Source organism: Macrosteles quadrilineatus, unplaced genomic scaffold, assembly GCF_028750875.1.
Source record: "Macrosteles quadrilineatus isolate MER2022 unplaced genomic scaffold, UCM_ALF_1.0 Scaffold_2__2_contigs__length_208266976, whole genome shotgun sequence".
Lineage (NCBI taxonomy): Eukaryota > Metazoa > Arthropoda > Insecta > Hemiptera > Cicadellidae > Macrosteles > Macrosteles quadrilineatus.
In genome coordinates this window covers 204645933-204660612 of record NW_026542595.1, presented here as the reverse complement: position 1 = coordinate 204660612, position 14680 = coordinate 204645933, and the positions used below count along the sequence as shown (strand labels likewise).

The following is a 14680-nucleotide window of genomic DNA, read 5'->3' as shown; positions in this document are numbered from 1 at the left end:
ACTTTTAGTGAGAAACACTTTTTCGGACTGCTTTTACAAAATTATACAGCCATTATAACAGCTAGCAAAAATTAAAAATCCCACCCAAAATCTCTTTAAAAAAGTCCCCCCCCAAAAATTCCTGTGCCCCCCCTCTGGGCACCCCTGAGAATACCCATTGGCTCTCCAGGTAAAGAACAAAATACACAGTTATAGAAGTTTTTTTTTTACTTTTAATTTCTTGTTTGTCATTATCTAATTTGATCCAAACCTAAACTGACTAAACCTAATCATACACCAAATGTTTCAATATTGTGAAAAAAATAGTTTCGTGAACCAATCAATCTTTTTACTTCTTTGTTTGAAGTTCATTGTTGGTGATGGTGAGTTAATGTTGTTCAAAGGTTTGTTGCGACCATTTTCCATCACGATCGTAAAAATCAATACCCAATCGTGTAAAAATCAATACACAGTCGTGTATTGTGTGTGTTTTTTTTTTTTTAATCGTGATGAAAAATGTCCGCAATAAACCTTTGAACAAAAATTTTTTTACTTTGCCCTTTATTAAAGAATGTTTGGGCAGTATACATAATGCCTGCTCAAAGTTTAAAACCCCCTATTATTATATTTAAAAGTGCTGTAAAATCTCCATTTCATACTTTGCCTAATATCTTTTTAAGTAAATAATTTATGGCGAGTATATTTTACAAAGACACAGTGATACTTGAGCTTTAAGTACAACTCTTAGTACAGATAGTTCTAAGCACAAGTTTAAGTTATACCATTGACTATTGGATACATTATTTTAAGTAAAACTCTGTCTCAAATCTCTCACTAGCTACATCAGTAGAGCCCTTGCAGAGTGTTTTCCATCGATGAATAAACTAAAAATTTGAATGACAGAGATTAAAAGCAGACAAGGAAATAAAAAGACCTGTCTGGCGGACTTGATATAATCTGCCAATTCAGCTGAATGCTGGTGTTAAATCTTAATCCGCAGGGGGGTGGCTAGACACTCCTCTCTCAACTTACCTGCTAACTCAGACCCCCCTGCCACCCCTGGGGCCGAGTCTTGCCCTGCTTATAATTTATGCCTTCATTAAAGGACAGCGTGATTCAAGATTAGGCAACTTAGTGTAGTGTGATTTATTTACATTGAGTTTTCGTCTGCTTCAGAGTCTTGGCAACTTGACGCCCCCTTTCAGTGTGTTTAAGTGTAACGTTCCTGTAGTAGATGAACTTGTGGTGCAAACTTTTAATTCTGTTATTTATATCGAAAACATTCTTTAGTACATCTAATATAGATTCGTTAAAAAATATACATTTATTTTTATTTTTTATTTTTTTGACGTAATATTCAGTCCTAACCATTTTCAGGTACAGTATATGAAATATCCCAGAGCCACAAGTGTTTACCACTAGGCTACAGTAATTACTAAGTGGCATTAACTGTTTTGTGCCAGACCTATAGTCATAATTTGAGTCAACTTCAGTCCTAGTAAAGGTCTTAAGATGAGGATGTGGGGAAAATATTTTGAAATTATTTTAATCACTAAGCTAAATCACTCCTGTCATCCTTCTAACCACAATTTAGAACCAAGCAGCAATACTACTAACTAAAGCAATAGGTTAGTTTTACCATTAAGGATTCATAGTCAATGGTTTTACCATAGATTAAACAATCGTTTTACTTTTAACATGTATACTCACAGAAAATCACAGGTCCCAGATCAGTATTGTAAATGTATGGCTGATAGAATAGAGGATAATTACAAGCATTGCCTTGTGGGACTCCACAATGCAACAACACCCCTCTCAAGTTTTATCAATGCAACCCCTCTCAATGCATAGGATTTAGTGCTTGGATCAGAAGATAAATGATCCATGATTCAGTATTTAGAACAAATATTAATTTTCTTCTATTTATTGATTTATTTTATCAAATTTGACTGATTGACACAGATCACTCCATTTGGCCACAGCTAGTGAAAATTGCGTATTGTACAGTATACCATAAGCTCAGTAATAACGGCCTTATGATCCAGAGGTGTTAGGGAAATTTAATTTCGCAATGTTGGACAGGGGCGAGCGGGGACATTTCCCTTTGCGTGAGTAATGACGCCTGGTGATGAATGAACGCATCACGCGCGTCGCGTCGCCTTGTATCTGTCACTCACAGCTGATGTGCCCCTTCCCTCCAAAACCCACCCTCTCCCGCCAACCAGCAGGTCCATGGGGATCGATTATGATGCGATCGCGATGCCAACGCAAACGTGGTTTATCCTACTAATCCTACTAATATTATAAATGAGAAAGTTTGGATGTATAGATGTATGGATGTATGGATGTATGTTTGTGACAAGTGAACGCGAAATATACTGGTCGGATTGGGCTGAAATTTGGCATGATGATAGCTCACATTCCCGATTAACATATAGGCATATTCTTATTTCAAAAATCCTTTCGGGCTCCGCCCCAGTGGCTCTGGAGTTTCCCATGTTAACCTTATGAGAAATGGAATTATTGAATCTTAACAGCTGTTTCAATTAAACAAGTTGGTTCTGTTCTATGATGTTCAATAGCATTAAAGTTACAAGGATTACCAACAGGGTGCAGCACTATTATTTCATTTACATTTATGACAACAGCTAATTTGCAACCAAAAGGTGAGTGAGCGTAGCGAACGAACTTCAACCTGGAGGCGAGTTAGCGTAGCGAACGAGCTAACCTGAAGGCAAGTGAGCGCAGCGAACGAGCTGCAACCTAAAGGTGAGTGAGCGTAGCGAACGAGCTCCAACCTAAAGGTGAGTGAGCGTAGCGAACGAGCTCCAACCTAAAGGTGAGTGAGCGTAGCGAACAAACTTCAACCAGGACGTGATTGAGCCATGCGAACGAGATAATCTTGAAAATTAAGAAGTTAAACGGGGCAAAGCCCGCGGGTTACAGCTAGTATATTATAAATGAGAAAGTTTGAATGTATGTATGGATGTTGTGACAAGTAAACGCGAAAAATACTGGTTGGATTTGGCTGAAATTTGGGGTGGTTATAGCTCACATTCCCGATTAACATATGGGCATATTGTTATCTCAACTCCTTTCAGGCTCCGCCCCAGTGGCTCTGGAGTTTCCCATGCTAACCTTATGGGTATTCACATTTAAAAGGAATTAAATAATTTTGTCAGCTGATTCGACCAAATTAGTTGGTTCTATGATATTCAATAGCATTAACAAGTTATAAGGTTTACCAACAGGGTGCAGCACTATTATATTTTTTGCAATCTATCCTACTAATATTATAAATGAGAAAGTTTGGATGTATGGATGTATGGATGTATGGATGTATGTTTGTGACAAGTGAACGCGAAAAATACTGGTCGGATTGGGCTGAAATTTGGCATGATGATAGCTCACATTCCCGATTAACATATAGGCATATTCTTATTTCAAAAATCCTTTCGGGCTCCGCCCCAGTGGCTCTGGAGTTTCCCATGTTAACCTTATGAGAAATGGAATTATTGAATCTTAACAGCTGTTTCAATTAAACAAGTTGGTTCTGTTCTATGATGTTCAATAGCATTAAAGTTACAAGGATTACCAACAGGGTGCAGCACTATTATTTCTTTTACATTTATGACAACAGCTAATTTGCAACCAAAAGGTGAGTGAGCGTAGCGAACGAACTTCAACCTGGAGGCGAGTTAGCGTAGCGAACGAGCTCCAACCTAAAGGTGAGTGAGCGTAGCGAACGAGCTCCAACCTAAAGGTGAGTGAGCGTAGCGAACAAACTTCAACCAGGACGTGATTGAGCCATGCGAACGAGATAATCTTGAAAATTAAGAAGTTAAACGGGGCAAAGCCCGCGGGTTACAGCTAGTATTTTATAAAGCCAAAAGTACCCTTGAACTTTTGAGAAAACTACAAGTCACACCCCCATAAACCATATACTTAAAATGTTCGTCATGACGAGAAACCTTGCGCAAAATTATCCATTATTTCAAAAATTGCCCTATAAGGTCGTAATTGCTTTTCAAAGGGAACTTTCCATTTACCTAATGTTAAAAATACCTCAGCTGTTATTATTTGTTCGTATTACCATTACTGTATTCTGTTTTGTTTATTTCATCTTAACTTAACCAATCAATAGTTTTATTAATACTAATGTAGTAAAACGGGGTGGAGCCCGTGGGTAACAGCTAGTTATGATAACAGTTAATTTGAAGTAAGCAGCATCAAAAATTGGTGATACATCATGAGAACGGTCAAAGTAGGATTGTTTACAGTAATGTTTATGTTTTTAATTTAACTAGTGTACCTGTTGCTCGAATTCGGGCAATTGCTAAGTATTACAGGTGTTATTTTTAAACGAATAACAGTGATAATTTCTGATTACTTTAAGATTCGCCTCAAAGATTATGGAAATACTCAAGATGTACATAAGAGATCGATATAATCAACATTTATTGTAAATATCTTATCATTTTTCAATAATAACGATTATAAATTCTAAAAAACATTATCTCTATTTCTTTTCCTTGGTGGTGTTCTATGACTTTTCTATGTTTCCATAGTTTGCAAATTGGCTCTTACAATGATTACTAAGAAATGCAGCAAAGTGTTAATTCAGTTTTCTTTTTAGTATTTCAAATAATTATCCAGGCTCTCTTGCTTTTTTCCATTGTAATAGGTATTTACGCCAACCCAAATTCAAATAGTAAATATTTCATTTCAACCAAGTCAGTAAACTTACTTTGTATTGTCTCCATTTCATTGAAAAGTATTAAAGTAAGTTTTTATGGCAAACTGATAAATTACGGTAATCTGTTAGTGGGAAACATAAATTAGTCAAAGTATATTGTTGAATTGCTTGCTAACATTTTTTGGGGGTGTTAAAATTTACAACTTTAGGCATACAGTACTTGTTATACCTATTTGACCTATATTGATCTGTTTGTTGTTTTTCAAATAAGAACTAGGTGAAATATGAAATAGGAACACAGTGAAACATCAATCTTTTCAAGTAATCTAATAAATCCTTATAGCTTATGTCTCCAATTTGAGTATAACCAGCTGTTTCAAATACTGTATTAGTGTCAATTTCAAAGTATTCATTTGTTCAAATGTAAACACACATTTTCTTCCCTGAGAATAGCATGGGAACTTTGAAGGCCACTGGGGCAGAGCCCTGATGGAATTCCAAAGTTTTTTTTTTGTTTGATGGCAAAACTACATGCTAAGACCATTCTAACGACACCTTGGACATGGTGATCGGTAGCACCATGGGTAGCACTACCGCTCCCGCTCCAAAACAATTATGACAAAAATATGCCTAGCGTATTAAATATACAGGGTGGTAAAAAAGTTCTAGGACAGTTAAATATTTTAAAAAATAATGCAGATAGAGCTACAATTCTTGGTACAAAGTTACAGGGTGTAAAACACTATTTTAACACATATTCACTGATCCAATAACTCTTCAGGGGGACGGCCCACAAGGAGTCGGAAGAAAATCTTAAATGGAAGCATAGGTCATACTGTATGTGTTGAAATAGAGTTTAATGTCTTGTAACTTTGTACCCAAGTATTGTAGTTCTATCTACATTATTTTTTAAAATACTTAAGTGTCCTGGGACTTTTTTACCACCCTGTATAGATTCTGTGTTTCTTACTAAACAATATTCTCAACGATTTCACGTAATGTAATAATGATATTTACATCGGTGTACGGATGTCGTCTGATTGAACACAGGCGAAGTTATAATAATTACTTGACATTCTTAATTATTGCCGTACTTCGTATATGGTCTGGCTGTGTGTAGTAGACCAATCCAATGTTATCATAACAAGTAGACTTGTGTAATTACCGACTATTGTATGAGCTGCCAATAGAAAGCTAAAGCCTGATGTCCGGTCTGAGAACGAGAATCATAACACACGTGTATCACATGTTCAAATACATTAAACAAAATGCAAAAAAAAATACTCAACAAAAATTTTTATTAAAAATTAAATATGCATCAATATTTATGAATTGAGAACTGATATTTGCTGTTCAGATTAGTTCAATTAATTTACAAAATCATCGTTTAATTGTGGGACATAAAATTTTATTACCCCTGGTGGGACTCGAACCCACAATCCCCGGTTTAGGAGACCGATGCCTTATCCATTAGGCCACAGGGGCTTGGGATCTGGCGGCACTTCTGCGCGGTTGAGAGTGTCACCTCCCCCCCTCCTACCCCCCCCCCCAGCCTTCTCACTGCATTGTTGATTTCTTCAGTCTTCACAGTTATGTAGCTGTTGTTGAACGTCCTACTTGTTTTGACGAAATTGCGTATGAAATCAAAGGAATTATACAAAATAACCGGTAACTTGATGGTATTTATTGCTGTATGGCTGCATAAACTTATGTTTATCGGTTTGTTTTGTAATGGGCGATTTGATACTATGTAACAAATATCTAAACTTAGTTCAGTTATTTTTTGGAAAACAAGATTATTAATAGAACAATATGATGTAGTAACACTTCGGCCCAGTAACATTTCGGCCAAACTCAAATTTCTTAGAAAAACAGTATCACTTCGTCCCACTCGCTTTTACAGATGATTAAATAAGCTAATGGAGTAACATTTCGGCCCGACGAAAAATTTACAAGGGTTGAGGAACGCAGTTCAGGTAGTAAGAGGTACATGACCTGTATACTGTGCAACCACCCTCTGGTGGAATGTCGCCTAACCGTCACCCCTTGCATCCTCTGACCTCACATGACGGAGAATCGGTGGAATCTTACCTAACCTAACCTAACCTAACCTGTCAAATATTTTGTTGGGACGAAGTGTTACTAGTGGGCAGGTAGAGAGTTGGACCGTAGGCCACATCTGAGGGTTTCGGGCCGAAATGTTACTGGGCCGAAGTGTTACTTGGGCCGAAGTGTTACTTGGGCCGAAGTGTTACTTGGGCCGAAGTGTTACGACTATTATCTACATCAATAATCTATAATCAAAGTAACATTATAATCAGGTTGGCACTGCCTGTGCAAACAAAAAAAAAACTCATATAGCTGCATATAGCAATTAGCAATCGAGCAATCCAAATACTGTAGAATGCCGTAGATAATAAAACAATTATTTGTTTCGTTGCTAGAGTTCTGTAGTTATATACTGTAGAATGCCGTAGATAATAAAACAATTATTTGTTTCGTTGCTAGAGTTTTGTAGTTATATATGCTATTGTCTAGTTAAGTGTCTCACAATCCGCTAGAAGCAGTAGTTTTAGATGATTTTTTCAGATCTTTTGTAATATCTTAAGTAAGTATATTTTAATTTAATAAAATATGTTTTGTCTTGATGAACTTTAAAAGGGTTATATGGCAGATGTTTTTAACCTGAATTAACTGTTTAAGCTTCTGCCTTATGTGTATAATTGCATGAAATACAGACCTCGCGTTCTTGATGTTGCTCGAAATGGAGCAGCAAATGAATACAAATCTGGACTCGTTTATTTTATCCTAGTCATAATAATACTGTATGGCCATAGTAAATTTTTTTATGGTAGTATCGTTTTACGAATATCTGTACACTTTAAAAAGCTGCGCAGTTCAAAAGTCAGCTAATCCCTCTTGTTCTTCAACTGGCCCATTAGCTCAGTTGGTTAGAGCGTCGTGCTAATAACGCGAAGGTCGTGGGTTCGATCCCCCCATGGGCCACTTACTTTTGCTTTTAGTTCCTTGTTCTTGGTAAAAGTAAAGTTGGAGATCTCATTACTAGGTCAATCTCTTGCGCCGTCCAACTGGCCCATTAGCTCAGTTGGTTAGAGCGTCGTGCTAATAACGCGAAGGTCGTGGGTTCGATCCCCCCATGGGCCACTATCATTTTGCGTATTTATTTGTGGTTTTCACCACTTATAACCAACGACAGTTTTTGAAATAGCTCTTCAATTCAATTTTTGAATCGAAAAGATTCACTTCACCACATTGTGACTTAATAGCGGTAGTGTAGTAAAGTAACGGACCAATAGGTTGATTGAAACATTGAAAGATCGAGAGAAAATAAGTGAAATTGTAATGCTTTCGCTTTGGATCCCAACCATCGATGTGTTTATACATCGATGATCCCAACTTATTAATAATAATAATTTAAGAGGTACTTTGGTTAGTTTTTATTTCAATATTGTAAATAAACTGTTACATATAAAGTCAATGCTGTTACGATGCTGTTACGCATGCAATATTGCTATACATGTGTAAAATCTGCCTACTATTACCCTATTACCATTGACTTTATATCTCTACACTTTATATCTTTATATCTGTGTAGAGATTATGACTTTATATCTGTGTAGAGATATTAAGTCAATGCTGAAACGAAACAGTAAGAATGGTAAGAATGGAGCTAGCAGTCACTGTTTTCTAGAATTACCAGAAAAAGTTACTTGCCTAGGCTCGTACCTAAATTTTTAGTGTAAACTAAGAACTTTTACACGTTGTGTAAAAAGCACAATATTGTTCAAAGACTATATCTGTTTTTTCTATCAAGCCAAATAACTTGTAAATGATGGGTCGATTTACAACTATGTGGCGTATCAAACTTTTTCCGATAAATATTACTCGGTAACTTAAGTTTCAATTGTTTTAGATAACCACTGTTAAAGATAAAAAGGATTAATCTCATTTACGACGGCGAGGTCAAATATATAGCGTCTTAAAAATGATGTATGATTAACTTATTGTATGGTTTTACTGTATATTTTTTCCTATTCGTAATTATAGATAGCAGGAAAATAGCGTGAAACAATTTTCTTCCAGCAATCAACTCAGTAAAACGTATAAAATTCAAACCATCATAAATAATACCTGATTTCGGGATACTCAATCGATTGGTAGTCAAGTAACAGAAAAAATATAACTTGTACAAACACTACAGTACAGTTCATACAAATCGGAAATTCAAGACTTTACGGAGATGTAGTGAGCGCCCGACGGGGAACGTATGCAATATGACTAGTGTCTATGTTTGCTCTCTGCTGCTCAACTACTTGCAGGCGTTGCCATATACTACATATTTACCTAGAATATCTCAATCCTGATCATTGGGCTTTAAATAAATGATCCTGACTAATGAAACCGCTGATCTTAGTCAGTAACAAAGCTACACAGGTCATCACACACCATTCACACACTCATCCTTCACTCATATTCGGGTTAAAATACGCACCTAGGTGGCGTCCCCATCTCAATGATTGATAATTGATAATTACATGTCTATACGTTCACGGACACATGGCTTGGTATTGGCATAGACTAACCAACATAAGTAGACGTCTTATGCCATTGTAAAATTTGAAGTTCGTTTTTCGTGGCTTGATGTTGATGGTGACACTTGGCGCACTAGTGTCGACGAAATGCACACAATTTCAAAATCTTAACAAATTAACTAATGTTCAAATATTAACGTCTGCAATGACCTTAGAAACATATAATGCATTTAATAATTTTAATGAACCTACCATAACTTCATTTCTTCCATGTTTGATGACTAGTGTCTATGTTTGCCCTCTGCCGCTCAACTACTTGCAGGCGCTGTCATATACAACATATTTACCTAGAATATCTCAATCCTGATCATTGGGCTTTAAATAAATGATCCTGACTAATGAAACCGCTGATCTTAGTCAGTAACAAAGCTACACAGGTCTTCACACACCATTCTACACTCATCCTCCACTCATATTTGGGTTAAAATACGCACCTAGGTGGCGTCCCCATCTCAATGATTGATAATTGATAATTGTACATGTCTATACGTTCACGGACACATGGCTTGGTATTGGAAGACTAACCAACATAAGTAGACGTCTTATGCCATTGTAAAATTTGAAGTTCGTTTTTCGTGGCTTGATGTTGATGGTGACACTTGGCGCACTAGTGTCGACGAAATGCACACAATTTCAAAATCTTAACAAATTAACTAATGTTCAAATATTAACGTCTGCAATGACCTTAGAAACATATAATGCATTTAATAATTTTAATGAACCTACCATAACTTCATTTCTTCCATGTTTGACGGTTAATCCTACTAATATTATAAATGAGAAAGTTTGGATGTATGGATGTATGTTTGTGACAAGTGAACGCGAAAAATACTGGTCGGATTGGGCTGAAATTTGGCATGATGATAGCTCACATTCCCGATTAACACATAGGCATATTCTTATTTCAAAAATCCTTTCGGGCTCCGCCCCAGTGGCTCTGGAGTTTCCCATGTTAACCTTATGAGAAATGAAACTATTGAATCTTAACAGCTGTTTCAATTAAACAAGTTGGTTCTGTTCTATGATGTTCAATAGCATTAAAGTTACAAGAATTGCCAACAGGGTGCAGCACTATTATTTCTTTTACATTTATGACAACAGCTAATTTGCAACCAAAAGGTAGGTGAGCGTAGCGAACGAACTTTAACCTGGAGGCGAGTTAGCGTAGCGAACGAGCTAACCTGAAGGCAAGTGAGCGCAGCGAACGAGCTCCAACCTAAAGGTGAGTGAGCGTAGCGAACGAGCTCCAGCCTAAAGGTGAGTGAGCGTAGCGAACAAACTTCAACCAGGACGTGATTGAGCCATGCGAACGAGATAATCTTGATAATAAGAAGTTAAACGGGGCAAAGCCCGCGGGTTACAGCTAGTTGTAAATAACTTCTTGATCATTAATTGTCTAATGGAATTACTCAACTTGCATTCCCGTATGTAGGACGGAACACCTCGTAACAATTTAAGACCAAAATAAATTATTAGTATTTGATTTTTATATCAAGGTTTTCATGGTACTGTAGTAGGATTGTTGAAAACGCTTCAAGAATGTCAACATCATCAGAACATTATTATTCCAGCGTGAACCTGTAGCTTATCCCTATTTGGATATTCAGCCAACCTGCGCAACGAACTAGATTTAGAAGAAGTTTTTAAGTCCCCAACCATCTTTAACCCCATCTTTCGAAGCAACTTTGTTGACGTTTTATTTTTTATGTTTGCATTAATGCACGACCATAGATTAAAGAAGTAGACATGCCTACTCTTCAATCTATGGTACGACCATAGATAAAGTCTATAAAGGCCCGTTTTGCCAGAAGCGTCTCGTGCGTCTATCGCTCAGCGATTATCGCTCCGCGTCCATCGCTGCCCACTGCTTTGCATTGTTTTAGGTTAGTCTATTTTGCCAGAAGCGTCTATCGCTACCACGATGATCGCTACAGCCGCCAGCGACTGTAACTGAGACGCAAGCGTCTGACGCGGACCACTGCTCCTGGAGCAGACGGAGACGCAGTCGCTAGCGATTATTACTGGAATAAGCACGTGTTTAGTTGTTGACATAACTTTGTTTCCTTAAATAAGTTGTGTTTACAAGTTTAATGACATCTCACAATCAAAGTGGTTATTCAATAGTGAAGAAGATTAAAAAAACTTAAACACTAGTGAAAAATTAGACGAAACTAGTGAAACTTGGTCTCATCAGAGTGGAGGTGATTTTCAATTAACAATTTAAAATATCCCTCTTTAGGTCTCTTAAAACATATTACGCACTTCTTCCCTAGGTTTGGACAACATTTCTAATATCTCTTCATCGTCTAATTCCTCAGCTAACAAATACTTTACTATTTGCTTTTTACAGCTCATTTTCCCACTCACTGATCGAATAATCGCAAGGAACAGACGCTTCTGGCAAAATAGACCCGAGCGATAGACGCTGAGCGATTATCGCTCTAGCGATCATCGCTGAGCGTCAGACGCACCAGACGCTTCTGGCAAAACGGGCCTTATACCAGGATAAGCGACAAGTACAGGTAAAGCCTTTTACTCTAGTGATAGCTCCTGGCGAATATCCACGGGAAATGAGTTGTGTTTAAGTGTACAGCGAGACTCAAACCTGGGACCGTGATAGGTCAAGTTCCCTGATTATGATGTGTGGGTTCGTTCAACAAGAAGTTAAGTGTCTTTTTCAGAAGAGGGCTTCCCTACACGATTAAATTGTTGTCAAATGAATGTCTGGTACTGAGGGAGTCATACTCATAGATGAATGAAAACTATCCGCGTTGTGCATACAGTATTGAAAGTCGTCGGACATTATCATATCAACCGTAACCGTATCGGTTTAATGTTTTTTGTGATTTTTTAGTTTTTGTGATTATTTCTGTTCAGTAAATAACAAAACCGTTTGAGTAAAGCTATAAACTAACCTAACCTAACTAACCTAACCTAAACTGTGGGGTTTTTATAGTTTTAATAGTAGCGGACCTATTTTAGAAAAGACCAGTAAAAACAAAGAAAACATATTCTAAAAATGCTAACAATCGTTTCGACTTGATAAATTATTCAAACGTAACTTTTGCAGCAAGTCATTTTATTATTTATATGTCTAAACATTTTCTGCTGGAATCAGGCCACCAAAGTTTTGCGCTGTGGACACTTCCAATAGTCATACGATTTGTTGTCAACGCGGTGAGGTTTGGCGGAATGTTCCGCGCTGACGTGGCCCAGGTCGGGTGTCAGCACGTTGAATGCTGACTCATAGGTCGTCTACCTCAGTTCAGCGCGTGGACACTAGATGGAGTTCGCAAAATAATTTGGAATAACCGTATCGTATTTATTTGACTACAAGGAATTGGCAATCCTCTATGCAACATTTATTTATGACACAGTGGTGTTATTTTCTCGTTGTGCTTTCCATATGGGATGGTGATATAACAATATCCAGTTTATAATTACAGCCATCTAGGTTTGGTGTGATTTATAAAAAAACTTTGGATACGAGGCATTACTTACTTCAGACCTTAAATTAACCATATTCTTGTTTACGCTGGAATTGTTTACAATTTTAATTTTAATTTACCTAAATGTATTATTCATTCTGATAGTGTACTTAGCCAAACGCATATACCAGCGAGCAAGGAATACCAGCATAGACTGCATAGACTGGAAACAAAACTTTTGTTTCCTAGTCTATAAGTATCTGAATGAACCTTGAGTTTTGTATTATATTAAAGAAATACTCGTGTATGAAAAATAAACACGTAGCTTATCTTTAAGTTTTACCTACCTCTAGACCACCTACCGTGTTTTTTACTACTTTATTTATTTAGAAATAAATGAGTTGATTATTAGCTCTCCTGTTGATTCCTATTCTAATGAATGATACATTAAAATCGATCGTTGCTTTTAGAATGAGACGGATTACCATTTACCAACATTTTTGTACACAACGTACACCTCAAGAATATTGATGTATTTTGGCTGAAAACAGGTTCACACTCCCGCACTGGTAAACGAGGAAAATGGTTGGATTCTTTGGACGGGATGCATATTATGATTCTTTTACAAATATTACAATTTTTCTCGTTCATAAAATATTTGGTTTTTTCCATTTGCTGCTGGTTATTATTTAATTTAATTATTAATATTCAAAAAATAAATTTGCGTTGTATTTTTTTTTCATACAGGACGTTTTTACTGTCCCATAAGATCTTCACAGGTCCTAGGAGTATCGTACCGAAACCCCCCGGACCTACCAAAATTTACTTCAAATTACCACACATTTGAATTTGTAATCATTCATATCAATATGACATAGCTACGATCTCGTCAGTTTCAGTTAGCAAAATCTGTCAAATGTTGCTGTGTACTGGACACTGTTCACTGGTCACTGGACATCAGCGTAAACCGCATGTCGCGGTTTGGCGGGAATTTCGCCGCAGGAAACTACTTGACCTCACTTCCGGTACAGCTGGCGCCCGCGCCACTTCCGGTGGCCGCGGAATTTTCCGTACCTGTGCAGAAACCGAAAACCGAACAACCGACAGGAACCAAAAGGTGCGGCCTGCGAAAACGCTCGGTCAAACACAAGAATCACATTTTTCAAATTTCTTCGTTTTGAATTTCATCCAGCTTTGACTGGAAATCGTTGTGGAATCTCGCAATGAAATAGGATTGAAAATGAAAATGTTGAAACGTTTCGAGGTAATGTTTGAAGACGCGTTTAAAAATTCCTTTGTTTTGACCGATTTCCAATAACCGATTCGATAATATCCGGGTTTTGTCATATCTCAGTTTGAATGTTTGTGTAGGTTTGCGAGTTTGCTGTTGTGATTTTACGATTGTCCATAAATACTTTTGTTTTCTACATTAGGGATGCTAATTTATTCAGTTGAAAGTTGATTGATGGAAGTTATTTATTATAATAGCAACCCCTTATGTTATAACATGAGGGGGCTTGAACATTAAGGGGTATTGTAATGACTATAAAAAATGTGTCCCTTTAAAGACATGGATACTGTTGAAATAGCCTACTTGAAACACGGGCATTGAAAATCCATTAAATATTATGACATTTAATTTTTATTGCAAATATGAATTCGAAATGGAAAAAATAGAACAGTCCAATATTGTACAACAGAAATTTGGTTTTATAAGTAGTGTTGTTTTTTTTTTTTGTTTTTTTTTTTATTTCCAGTGACGTCGGTACGTTTCCTCTTTTCCGTATACTGCTGTAGTTGTTTTGTACATGTACAAGTTGAATGTGTGTTGAATGTAGGTTCAAGTTGTACAAAATATACAACTTTTTAATTCCGACACAAATGAGGTCGAGATAGTTGAAAAGTAATTATTGAATCGATTATCGGGCTTTACATTTTACCTTGAATTGTTTGTCAATTTGTAA

At 36.8% G+C, this 14680-nt stretch overlaps 1 protein-coding gene and 3 non-coding genes across 4 annotated transcripts in view; 3 read left to right on the top strand and 1 right to left on the bottom strand.

Annotated features, from left to right (window-relative positions):
• Nucleotides 1-14680, top strand: part of LOC128985308 (histone acetyltransferase KAT7) — a 150197-nt gene that overhangs the window by 53094 nt on the left and 82423 nt on the right. The window lies entirely within an intron of this gene.
• Nucleotides 6088-6160, bottom strand: Trnar-ccu (transfer RNA arginine (anticodon CCU)). The gene has a single exon. It is a non-coding gene; the product is annotated as a tRNA-Arg (tRNA).
• Nucleotides 7608-7681, top strand: Trnai-aau (transfer RNA isoleucine (anticodon AAU)). Its single transcript has one exon. It is a non-coding gene; the product is annotated as a tRNA-Ile (tRNA).
• Nucleotides 7767-7840, top strand: Trnai-aau (transfer RNA isoleucine (anticodon AAU)). Its single transcript has one exon. It is a non-coding gene; the product is annotated as a tRNA-Ile (tRNA).